The sequence below is a fragment of the Heterodontus francisci genome, chromosome 9 (assembly GCF_036365525.1).
Source record: "Heterodontus francisci isolate sHetFra1 chromosome 9, sHetFra1.hap1, whole genome shotgun sequence".
Taxonomy (NCBI): domain Eukaryota; kingdom Metazoa; phylum Chordata; class Chondrichthyes; order Heterodontiformes; family Heterodontidae; genus Heterodontus; species Heterodontus francisci.
This window is the reverse complement of record NC_090379.1, coordinates 97376508-97389177: the sequence shown is the minus strand read 5'-3', so window position 1 is coordinate 97389177 and position 12670 is coordinate 97376508. Positions and strand designations below refer to the sequence as shown.

Below are 12670 nucleotides of genomic sequence, written 5' to 3'. Positions count from 1 at the left end.
ATCCTTCAGCATACCATGGACAACACCCGAGGAGATCCACTCAGCATCAAGACGTTTTTGGAACATGATTCTCTTGAAATGAAACTGACAATATTTGGCAAAAATTGCAAATAAGATCCAAGAATAATTCAGTTCAAATAGCCTGAAACTTGCTGACCAGATATGTAAAGCTAAGCAACTGAACAAACAAACAAAAGCTAGATTTAAGGTTCCAAACAAATCTGTACGACGTGTAAAGCGAGACAGTTGCACTACCACAATTCTCAGTTGTATAATGAATTTTTAAAAATCTATTTCTATCTAGTGTTGTATACCTTCAAAAAAAAATGGTAGAATGCAAAAAGCATATCCATGATTGAAGTTATTAGGCCACAACTTATTCTATTTTCAGGACAGCCCAATCAAGCTTGAAAGGGTTGTGCTGGAACTGAGCAAGACATAATAGGTGAGGAAGAACTCGATTAAAGTAGCACAAAAAGGAGGTACCAAATTACAAAACTAAAAAAAATTACAGCCCTCTTTGGAGCTAAAACTTGAGAATATCATCTTGGCCAAAAGGTCCTATCTTCCTTCTGCTTTCCTCTTCACAGGAAGAGTTCTCCAAAGGCATTAGCAGGAACAGCACCACCACACCAGTGCATTTGTTAAACTGCTCTTCTGCTACGCTAACTTTGCCTGTCATCTTACATCGGGCTTCACTGACAATTGAAAAGTTGCAGATAGCCCAGCAGGATAGATGCAGAACAACCTGCATTTCTACAGTGTCTTTAACATAGTAAAAACGTCTCCAGGCACTTCACAGACAACAATTAACATGCAGCCATATAAAAGAGATGGGGACTGGTGACCAAAAGCTTGGTCAAAGAAGTAGCAACTTAAATGGGCAAGGGGGGGCGGGGGGGGTGCGGTTAAGAAGAAAATTCCAGAGCTTAAGGCATAAGCAGTTGAAGGTAAAGGCCTGCTGCCCAACCTGAACCCGATGGGACCTGACGATATGTGTCGGGTCACACTTCCGGGTCCGACATTCGGGCTCGGGTCAGACACGCTCTATCACCACCTCAGGTAAGTGACTCTAATGTTAATTTACCTTTTGGCCTTTAAAGGTGGTTTTGTTAGAGTTATTTTAAGCTTGTGCAGGTAAGGAACAAAGTGAAAAACAGAAGGTAGGTTAACTGATGGCCGGGTCGGGCGTGGGAAAAAAATGGAAGGACTCAGGCCGGGTCGGGCCTCATTTGCACCTATGCCAATGGTGGAGTGAAGGAAATTGGGGATGCGCAAGAGACCAGAATTTTAGCAGCATAGACATTTTGGAGGGTTGTAGGAGTTTATAGAGTTAGGGAGAGGTGAGGCCATGGAGGGATTGAAAACAAGGATGAAAAGGCTAAAATTAAGGTGCTGCCAGAGCAGGAGCCAAATATAGGTCAACAAGCACAACGGTGAAATGGGAGTTGATGCAGGTTAGGATATAGGCAGCAGAGTTTTGGATGAACTCAAGTTTGCAGCAGGTGGAAGGCTGACCAGGAGAGAATTGGAAGAGCAGAGTTTGGAGGTGGCAAGAGAGATCGATTTAAAGATTGCAGTGGGAGATAGAACTAAAGTACAGACTTGGAGATCATTTGAGTTAAGGAGTATTGATGGCTCTTGACAAGCTTCAACATTTCCTTTAAATAAACAGAAGAGAGTGTGCAAGATACAAAAGGTAATGCTGAGACAACAGGTGTTCTGAAAAGACATCCAACAATTGTGCCCCAGATCAGGATAACGAATGCAATTTTATGAGCAGCTGAGTACAAGGTCCCTATTCCTCAATCCCTTTTGGTTTGTAGGTCCAATTAAAGGTTTGCAATTTAAGTATGTACAGTCAAACTTGTATGAAACTTCCCTATTGAGCAAGTATTATTTCAGATACTCAAAGACTGAGGTAAAGATTTATCAATTTAAGAATTATAAAATTAGGTGGGTGAAGAAAAGACCTTTCACATTCCAGATGCAAAGCATTATAATCTGATTTAATAACTTAGAGAAACAATCTTTCAAAAAATAAAAGGTTCCAATAAAAATCCAAATAATCCGAAAGAAATTATTCCGTTTAATCTCACAACCCTCCGCGATATCGGTGAGCAGCTTTGGACTCTTTATTACATTAAAGGTGTTCTATAAATTCAAGTTGTTGTTGCTCCTTTGAAACAATTGCATTCATTCTTACCTCTAACTCTCGCGTCCACAGCTCCTCAACATTTGTAGAGAAAAACTGAATAACTTCCATTCTCCTTTCAATGAGTCCGCTGTGTGGGGTTTGCGATCATACTAATGGCAAAGTTATCACCTACTATGGTATCTTCGTCAATCGAGAATCCAATACATCAATGGTTACTAAAATTTCCAAAAGGTTATTAAGTTTTGCCAAACTCAAAGTAAGCCTCCATGCTATTGATGCAATATATTTTTGCAGATCTGTGCAAAAGTGTGACGGTCAATATCTCGGGATCTTCCTACTTTTGAAGGGAACCAATTCGGAGAATATTTTTGAAATAGATAACTTGTTGAGTGTATAACCATAACAATGCCCATCCTGTTTTCCTCTGCTTCTATCTAAAATGGAAGGCAGGACTTTGAAACTTATCCTCCAGGATCAATGCTGCATGTACAATAGTAAATATTTTGATGAAATCCTAGGTTGCATAACCCACATCTCTTCCAGCAGGGAATAAAGGAGGAAGCAATTTTAATAAAAGGTTTCCAACCTGTACTCTCAAGAGAGGATATTTTCAAGTCAAGGAATAGGCATGTTGTGCAGCTGAGATCTTCAGCCTTGGTGCAGTACTAGAGGTCAATATCAGGTAAGCAGATACCCTCAAGTAAAACAAATTATAGGCCATTATGATCTATCCGTTGCATATAAAACCATCAGCAATCCACCATTTAAGTAGAAACTGTGCTTTAGGCTTGTAGCCTGCAGTTTTTTGGCAATTTACTGAGGAGTCCACTGGGAGTAATTGTTCAGTCAGTTATCAGTATGTTCCATTAACATGAAAGAAGCTTCACACATGGCTTCTTGTGAACTATGGGCACAAAGAACCAGTTTCCTCTCCGTTCTTTAATACATCATGGAGACAGATAGAAAGCTAAAATAGAGCAGAACATTTTCCAGACACCTTCCTTTTCCTGAGCGCACAGCCTAACCTGCCCTAACACACAAATCACACCCATGAGTCCCTCCCTTTAAGCTATTATTCACATCATACAGAGATTGAAGCTTTTTCGCCTGCATTGTTCTAGCCAATTTGGAAAGGAAGCTGTTATATGCCTAAAGATTTAAAATAATGATGAATCACACAAAAGGGAATTGTGATACAAGAGCAGTCAAGGATAAGTGAAGGACATTCAGTCAAAGCTCACCTCTCCAGTTCACTAATTCACCAAGCCCAGGATCTGAATCTTTGACTCTATCATCTTGCTTGGTAGAAATATTCCAAAAATGTTCAACCTTTCAGTAAACATTCCAAGATATCAGCTTGATATTCACTTTCTAACCAATTTAATCTGTAACCCCTTGAAATAAGAATTGGTCATCTACCTGCTGTTTTATGAATGTCCTATGCAATACTTCATACACCTTTGCTAAGTTTCTTTCCTAACCTCACCTTTTCCTGATTATTATTAACTTTGCCCCCTCTTGCTTATTCCATTTACACTTCATGTAATTCTTATTGTTTCAAGACTGTTCCCACAACATGCACATTGCTCCAACATCAAATACAAGTCCACTATTAGCCCAAGCCATTGAAATAATCTACCTACCTTTAATTCTATTTAATTCATTGTAAATGTAAGTTGCAGTTCTTACTTCGCCCAATATGTAATCATTTACATTTTTTCGGTATTAAATTTTACTTGCATTTGTCTGACCAACTGATCCAAATCCTTCTGCAAATTGTTAACTGCAGACACAGCCCCTACTGTTGTGCTTTACTGTCTTCAGATTCAACTAGAGTCCCATTGGTTTCAGCATTCAAGTTACTTAAATATGTGAAATTAAAATATAGACGATTGCCTCTAGAGTCCCTCACGGGTTCTGTCCTTAACCCCCTCCTCCTCTTCATCTACATGCTACCCATTGGCAATATCATCCACAGACATGGGGTCAGCTTCCACGTTTGAAATGACAACACGTTAGGGTTAGCTTTACCTCTCCACCACTTCTCCACACCCCTCCATTGCCTGTATGTCAGTCGACTTGCACAACAGCCACTCTCAGATGAGCTGCAATTTCATCCAGCTAAACAATGGGAAGACCAGGTGCAGTGGGGGTGCTTGTCTGAGCTTGGGTAAAGTAGAGGAAACTCCACTCCGCATCTAATAGGCTTGGGTTGATGCTGACACCAGGGGCTGGATTTTCGTTGCGGGGGCACAAAACGGAAGTCGGGACTCTTTCTGGGTCCCAAACCTACCCACAGGGGGAAAATAGGAATGGGCTCTGTTTCTTAAGGGCGACCGCTTAATTGCTATGGAAACGGATTTGGCAGCCAATTAATAGCCATGGGGACAGGATTGGAGGTGGAATGACTCAAATGCAGGCCCGATATAAACTGATCACTGTGGCTGCCATTTCACTGTTACTGCAGAGTGAAAGATCACAGTAAATGTCTTCTTGTTGAATTCCACAATGTCTCAGCAGAGCCAGAGGCCTGGAACCTAGGGCAGGGCTGCCCCTCAATTTTCAGATGCAGACCTGGAGATCATTCTGGAGGCCATGAGGGAGAGGAGGGAAGTCCTCTTCCCAGAGGGTTGCACATGGAGGCCACCTACCCCAGACAAATCAGGTGTGGGTGGACATCGCAGAGGAACTTGGATCATGTGTAGAAAAAGTTTCAATGTCCTGGTACATTCTGGTAAGGTGAGTGCTACCCCCAACCCTCAGGACAGGTCTGTGGGTGTTCATCCTCTGACAGACAAACAAACTAAGGGCACATGCTGCTCTTGAACATGGGAGGGATGTGCACAAAGGCCACTTACTGAGCCCTCAGAATGGCAGCTGGAGACCTGTAACCACTGACACATGCACTTTCTAATGAATAAGAGTAGCTGCTATTGGCCATGGAGGACAGCAGTGCCTTATCTTGCTCTCTTTCTTTTGTCCTTGCAGGGGAAATGGTGCATAATTCCTGAGAGAGGGTGCAAACGGGTGAAGGTGTCACCTACCTTCACATCATCACACCCATGGAGGATGGAAATAGCCAGGACCACAGACCACGAGGAAGTCAGCCAGGGCAAGATGAGCACTCATGGTGATTAGAGAGAGCAATGTGATCATTAAAAGGTGTGTACTGCACACCATCCCATCCAAAAGCATGCCAAACCAAGGGGCACTGGGAAGCCTCAGCAGAGAAGAGGCTTCTGCTCTCCAAGGCTGGCTCTCACGTTCCCTTCCTGCATCTCCCACACATGCAGATGTCCACCCATTAACTCCTGGCCAAAAGGAGCAGCAAAGCTCCAAAGAAGCAATGTCACACCTTACAAGCCCACCATCCACCAGCACAGATTCACACCTCGCTGGGGACCCACATGCATTTAGTAAGGGTGGCAATGGATGAGGAGCACAGCATTAGTGTGGAGGAGGAGCTGCCAGAGGCAGCTCTGGGGAGTTCCCCTTGGACAAGGGAGAGCAGACACAGCCCTGCTCAGCTGGGCCCAGGTGCAGGGCCTCAGGAGTCACTGGAAAGGCAGCTTGAACTGGACCAGCAGAAGTAGATGGGCTCCCACATGTCAGAGTTCCCCGAGGCAGTGTGCAGTCATGGGCAGAGAATGGAAAAGTCCATCCAGCTCAAGTGTGCCAAAATGGGTCAGGGATTTGAGTGCATCAGCTCCGCCATGGAGAGAGATTAGCCAACATCATGAAGAGCCATTTGTGGCAGCACTTTGGAGCACATGCAGGAACTGTGCACTCATGTATACAGAATGCATGCCATACTACAAAGCCTGGACAGGTCAGTAACACAGAGTTGGCTGGAGTGACTGTCAGCTGTGCCACAGCCGATACTCCCCTCCAGCTATCTAGAGCACCAGCCGAGGGCTGAGGATGTTACTAAGGAGGATGAGGGTGCCACTCCTCATGGTACACCATCATCTTCGGCCTCCATGGCCTCTCTGACAGAGGAAGCATCTGTGCAGCAAGACCCAGTGATGGAGGTTCCCCTGCAATGATGCAGGTGCAACAACCTCTGGAGAAGCCCCCACAGGCACCTCCGCGACCAGGACGACCACCACGTGAATCTCAGCTGCAAGCTGAGACAAGTGAGCAGACTGCCTCCACCTCCTCCAAGGCCACAGAGGAGAACCACGTAGAAGTGGCCAAGTGCATAGGCCACTGCATCGGGTGGAGCACGGCATGGGTCACTGGACTGTCTTCTTCCTGTAATTATGCACGGTTTCCCTTTATGAGCACCATGTAAATAATGACACTTTAAGTCACATTTTATTGATGGGGCAGGGGGTTGGAAACAAGGAAAGAGGTATGAGGTAATGAAGGAAATCAAGGGTTCCTCAATGTTGACAGCAAATCCTCTGGGCAGATACTCACCCTTTGTTAGGAGAATTTATATGTTCCAGGTTGCGCCCTCGATCAAAGTGTTAGCACAAGCACCTTGAGTCAGTTCCATGCCATGCTGTTCCTCTGGGTCAGAGGGGCTTAGCTGAAATGTTCCTGAATCGGAAGATCCCTGACATTCATTGGATCCTGATGAGACCTTCATGCCCCGCATCACCTCCCTGTATAGCCAGAGCACCTCGATGCTGTGTATCCTCCCCCTCATTCCTCTTCCTCTGATGACTTGTCTCCTTCCAGAGCCTCACTCTCCTCAATGTCCACACTTCTCTGGAGGGCCATGAAATGGACAGCGCAGCAGTCCAGCATACTGTGAGAGACCCTTGCACATGTTTTGCAGGGCGCCACCCAACCAGTCAGGAACCAGAACCGCATCTTCAGAAGCCAAATCCCCTGCTCGATAGTAGTACTGATGAGCAGAAGACTTCGGTTGTATTGCCTCCGTCTGGGGCTCTCTCGGAGGGGTGAGTAACCAATTCTTCAAGGGATATCCTTTGTCCCCTAGAATTCATCCACGGACTTGGAGTGAAGAGCTGTAGCAGCCTGGACTGTCAGAGGATGAAGGAGTCATGGCAGCGAGCGAACACAGAGAAAGCTCTTGTGGTCACAGACCAGTTGAACGTTGAAGGAGTGGAAGCCCCTCCTGTTATAAATCTCACTTGCCTGTCACTGGGTGCCTCGATGGCCATATGGGTGCAACTGATGAAGCCCTGCACCTTGGGGAATCCAGCAATGGGAGCAAAACGCACTGCCCTCTGTGCCTGCAAGACCCCATGTATCATGAACTTAATGTACTGTCCAGTTCTGGCAAATAGGGCATCACTAACCTGAGAGATGCAGTGGTGTGCTGCCACCACCAAGGTCCACAGTTGATCCTTGAAGGGCATAGCGAGCAGTGCTGCGATGTGAGAGGTCTTTGGCGACAAGGACACAGATGTCTGTGACCATCTACCTAGAGTGTCGCAGTCTCCTGCGGCACTGGTTTTTGGTCATCTCCAGGTAGCAGCATCTTTGGCGGTAGATCCTATGCTGAGGGTACGGCCTCCATGTCCTTCCTGCCCCTCGTCCCCTGCCCTTGCTCTCCGAATACCAGGGGTTCTGCCCTTTTGTGGAGGGTGTTGCTCCTCAATGCAATTGGGCCCAAAATCTGAGACCTGTGCCCCCTTTGCCAGCTGCTGCTTTCCTTGTGCTCAGGGGTGACCCTCCATTATGCTTGGCAGCCTTGCCCCTGCTCTTACAGCCTCACGATGCCAGAAGGGTGATGACTTTCTGCACTGCCCAAGCGCTTACTGCCCACTCTCCCCACCACCTTTGCTGTGCCGATGACACCCGTTTCCCAATGGCTGAGACCCCTCTGCATCCTTCACCTTTTTATGGGGCCCACCTAATTCCCTGGGAAGGCCATGACTGGCTCCCCACCGTGTACCTGCCACCATTCACCTGATCTGCCTGAGACAGCGCCTGCAGCCTATACACCCCTTCCCAAAAATCACAACATCCCCCATTAATGAGCTCTTTAACCATCTTAATTGGCCTTCATCACTGATTGAGGGTCACCTGCACCCCCTTCCTATCTCATGAACAAAGTAGACACGAGAAATTGGCACAGTGGCCGGCAGTGGCATTTTGGACTGCCCTTGCCCCAGCTCCCCGCCCCCCACCCCACCCCCAGCAAAACCCAAAAAGCCTGGGTGTCCATTTCCAAGCACCAGCATCCCTCACCTTGATATGGACAAAGCTATTACAGAAAGCAACACTGTTAAAAACACAGGAAATTGAGAAAACACATCAAAAGAGCTGCTTATCAGACAGCAAGTGAAGCCATTGCAGTAAATCAAAGTCAAAAAAAATTTTGGGATTGGCTACTCCTAAATCTATATTATCCATTACATGAAGGGGATCCAGCTCTTGTGGAAATAGAAACTGGAGGATAATCAAGATGCCCAATGTTCTTCTTAAAGCATATGAATACATCAACACCCTTGGCTTTGAAGAAAGACAAACATCACAAATAAATTGAATAATCTTTTTGGGCTGTGAAGTCCATTTACATCAAATGGGAAAAGACTGACGCTAGCAGTTGTGCAACAAGGCACTGTCTTACTCAAAGCTGTGAAAATCTGGTCACATATCTGAAGTGTACAAAATGGAAGTAACTGGGAACCGGTCTTTTGATTTCATCTGTCTTTCAACCTTAATTTGTTGGAGAACCAATTAAAATTAACTACAATTATGCTGAGTGGTTATCCAACTTGGCAGCTCATAGTGCCGCAATGCTCAATACTATACTAGCAGGCTCGTTATCCACCATTCAACAGAAATGTTTTTCCTCTGCTCCCAGGGATACAGCAGAGTGACTATTTTAGGAGCACAAATATGTGGAAAGAATGCACATTTTTCAACCACTGTACCTGAAAAAAAAAACACTGCTCAGACAAACCCTCCCTCTTGTGCCCAATGCAATTCCTTCTGTATTGAACTGTACTTTTCTCAAATATGCATTTCCTATTAAGGATTCCCTTGCACAGTTGAACAAATAAACAGCATTCATTATGAAAAGAAGCCAACACGGAGTGACTTCTGAGTTTGTAATTGAAACAGTGCACATCGTAAAAATACTTCAGGCAGGCCACTCGTTTCAGATGAAGTTTTCTGACATGCCTAGGACTCATCTGTACACCCTCCATCCCCCTGCCTTCAAAAAAAAAACACAACATCCTCTTCCTACTTGCACTGCTCATTAACAAACTATAGAGAACTGCTATTCATCCAGAGCTCTTGGAGACTCAACTTGGGGTACGATCTTAGCTCTGTACCTGAATCAGGCCAAACTACAGCAATTCAACATGATTCAGAAAACATTTAATCAAACATTAAATAAAAGTATTCACTGTAACTAGGGGCATGCGATATTCATGTGGTAAGGCCTTATAATCAAAATTTGTCACGATATGAAAACTGAAGCAGCCAAACATTAATGTAAGGCTAAAATAAAAGCAAAATACTGCGGATGCTGGAAATCTGAAATAAAAACAAGAAATGCTGGAACCACTCAGCAGGTCTGGCAGCATCTGTGGAAAGAGAAGCAGTTAACGTTTCGGGTCAGTGACCCTTCTTCGGGTCACTGACCCGAAACGTTAACTCTGCTTCTCTTTCCACAGATGCTGCCAGACCTGCTGAGTGGTTCCAGCATTTCTTGTTTTTATTATTATTAATGTAAGGCTAATCTTTATGATATAGAGCATCTCTGAAATTAGGTCTCAAGTTCGATTATTGAACAGTGCTGACTTAATGATCGCAGCCTCCAGCATTTGGAGTCTTTTAATCCACTTGTGGACTGGGAAAGAATGAGGCAGTGAAAAGGGAACAGTCAAGAGTTTTCACCTCCCAATTGTACTGCTGTAGCCTATTTGATAGTGTGAGGCAAGGACACCAGCCAAGCTCAGTGGGAGACCCCTCAATGATGAACAAACACTCACACATGAAGGGCTGCCAGCAACAAGAAAGCCATACCCCAATATAACACTGTGCCTTCAGAAGGATTTAGCAAGGTACCTCCTAAAGTGAATTACATCTAACTAACTAGCATAGCACAATGGACTTCATATGTTTTAAATAAATATTTCATCATATGCACCATACGATAAAAACTTCATTACTTTCAGCACTAGCTTCAATGAAACCTGGAAGTAGTAATTGTGCTCATGTGCATGTAAACACAGGTTCTTGCATTAAGATTGTTTACTAAAATTAACTGTCTTGTGACTTGCAAGATAATACAGATCTTAATGTCACAAGAATTAGTTCCAAGACCTTATTTTAAAAGGACAAACATCTCTAATTGAAGATCTTTGATCCACTCAACAGACAGAAACCACATGGCACTGTAATGCTCTTTCAAAAGAAGGCTGGGAGAGGACCATGCCACAAAGTTCTTCACAGATGTATTCAATGCTCATCTGCTCACCAGTTAATTCCCTCCCATCTTTACTACCATCATGACCTGAACTATAGCCAAGGGTTATCCACCAAGAATAAAACTTTCAGGACCAGTCATCTCAGTTGGATGATGAGAATGCCTTCACAAGGGTCAGAACGAAAGACGAACAAAAATAAATAACTTGAAAAGAAATAAATCAATTGGAGAACTCTGAAGAACTCAAAGTTCATAAATCCAAGTACAAGTTCCTGGATCCCCATACTACATTTGAGCCATTTATTGGACACAGCATTACCGAGGCAGCTCAACTAGGATGTGCCTGAGCTGTCTATGGTCATGTTAGAAATGTTTGTTCTATTTGGTTGGGGTGGGGTTAGATGCTGGAAAGTGGATGTGGAAGGGATCCATCTAATCAGAACCTCTCCAAAAAAAAAAGCCCATTAGAGCGCTTGCATATTTATTGCTGCACATGCTCTGGGAGAGTGTTGCTATACCATTCTCCCACTCTCCCTAAAGTACTCTTCCATCTTAAAATGGTGCCAGGTGATCATCCAACCAGTGGCAGCTTCTAGAATGCATGAAAAAGTGAGTCTTTGCAGCTTCCAAAACAAAGGAAACTGGCAACTTCATCCAGCTCCAGCTAGATTTAGAGCAAATTCAGTCTTTACTGTCAGCTATAATTTTTAGAATTAAAAAAAAACTTAACTTAAGCCATGCACACAGGTAGCAATATTTAAGAAAAGGAGAATAAAAGGTGGGACCACAAGCAGGCGACATAACAGCAAAATTTTACAGTAGTCCTGGACTCCATGGACACTTAAATTGTCAAGGCTACCAGGAGAAAAAACACACACATACACACATATGATCAGAGCAGTGGATAGTTGTGTAAAGAGTTCATTACCTCAACCCACTGGAGACACAGTTCAGCAGAATTACGAGGAAAGCCAAAATTCACCAGAAATTCAACAGAAAGAGGCAAAAACAAAGAGGCAATGTTCCCATTAGGTGATTATGAAAAGCTGCAACCTGGTGCCAGCTCTGCAAATAGCAACACGGGTTGGTTTAGTCATTTGCCTGCAGATGCTTTAAGCACATTTTTTCCCCCCACCAAATTGCTGCTGTCCCAGCAATTTGCTGAGTGTTTTCACTAATCAGTGTAGAATGACTCTGGTCACGACCAATTCCCAGCTCTAGCATGGTGTAATTTCCCCAATGGTCTAAAGTCCCCTATTAAAACAAACAGCATATTACGGGCCTTCATCAATTATTGACCAATCGTCCCACTGTCCCCTCTGGCACAACTCACCAACAATAATTAGCTCAAGGCAGAATAAATCATGTTCAAATTTAATAAATTCTGCTCAAAAATACTGTCGGCAAAAAATAATACAATAACTCTGTCAAACAGGAATCCCAGTCTCACAACTCAATTTCAAAAACAAAATTACTCAACATTTATTCAGCTCCCATTGAATTTGGTTGTTAATTCAAAAGGGGAAAAATGCTGTTGTATTTACATAAAATAGATTCACAGACTGAAACAATACAAGAGTGGGACTTACTCAACAGCTCCAGATTTGAATGGTGCGCACATGCCATGGAGAGTCAGGGGTTGGTACTAACAATGCTGGTGCCTCCCCGCTCTCAAAGGCAATTCAGACCAGTCAGTACCTACTCCACAGCCTTTCTTGCACTTTCTTCTAGGTTGCTGCCAGACCACACAGATACCTTTGGGGAATCAGTCATTTTATGCAAAACACACACAACCCAAGTTAGTCTGCTGACGACTGGAACTGTAATTTAAAAAATGCTGGAGGTGCTCAGCTGACTACTTGACACCTGGGTTCATTCCCCCGGTTCCCAAAGCACACCTCTCATGCAATCAGCTCTACAATGAGCGTAAAACTGCTGAGACTCACAAAAAGCCTTGCTCTCACTGGATCTTCCAAGCTGCTGTTTTTCTGGAGTCTTGGCAACTTCTACATTTGACTTACAGCCAGCTGCAAGGGACCCGGACTTGCGGGAACAGGCAGCACCAACATTGGTTTTGCACACTGAAACAACAATTTGTATACTCATTACCACAGCAGACTGTGCATCAAATCATGAAGCTTCACATAGTG

The 12670-nt window shown here is 44.2% G+C and overlaps 1 protein-coding gene across 13 annotated transcripts in view; it reads right to left on the bottom strand.

The window, feature by feature from the left end:
- sipa1l1 (signal-induced proliferation-associated 1 like 1) overlaps positions 1-12670 on the bottom strand; it is a 371020-nt gene that overhangs the window by 308866 nt on the left and 49484 nt on the right. For 2 of the 13 annotated variants that reach the window (XM_068039565.1, XM_068039570.1), the window contains exon 1: positions 11449-11700. The exons of 10 other annotated variants lie outside the window; for them this stretch is intronic. The gene's annotated coding sequence lies outside the window, so the exon portion shown is untranslated. Of the gene's footprint in view, positions 1-11448; positions 11701-12466; positions 12487-12670 lie in introns of those variants that run through there. One more of the 13 variants, XM_068039568.1, reaches the window with a different exon arrangement.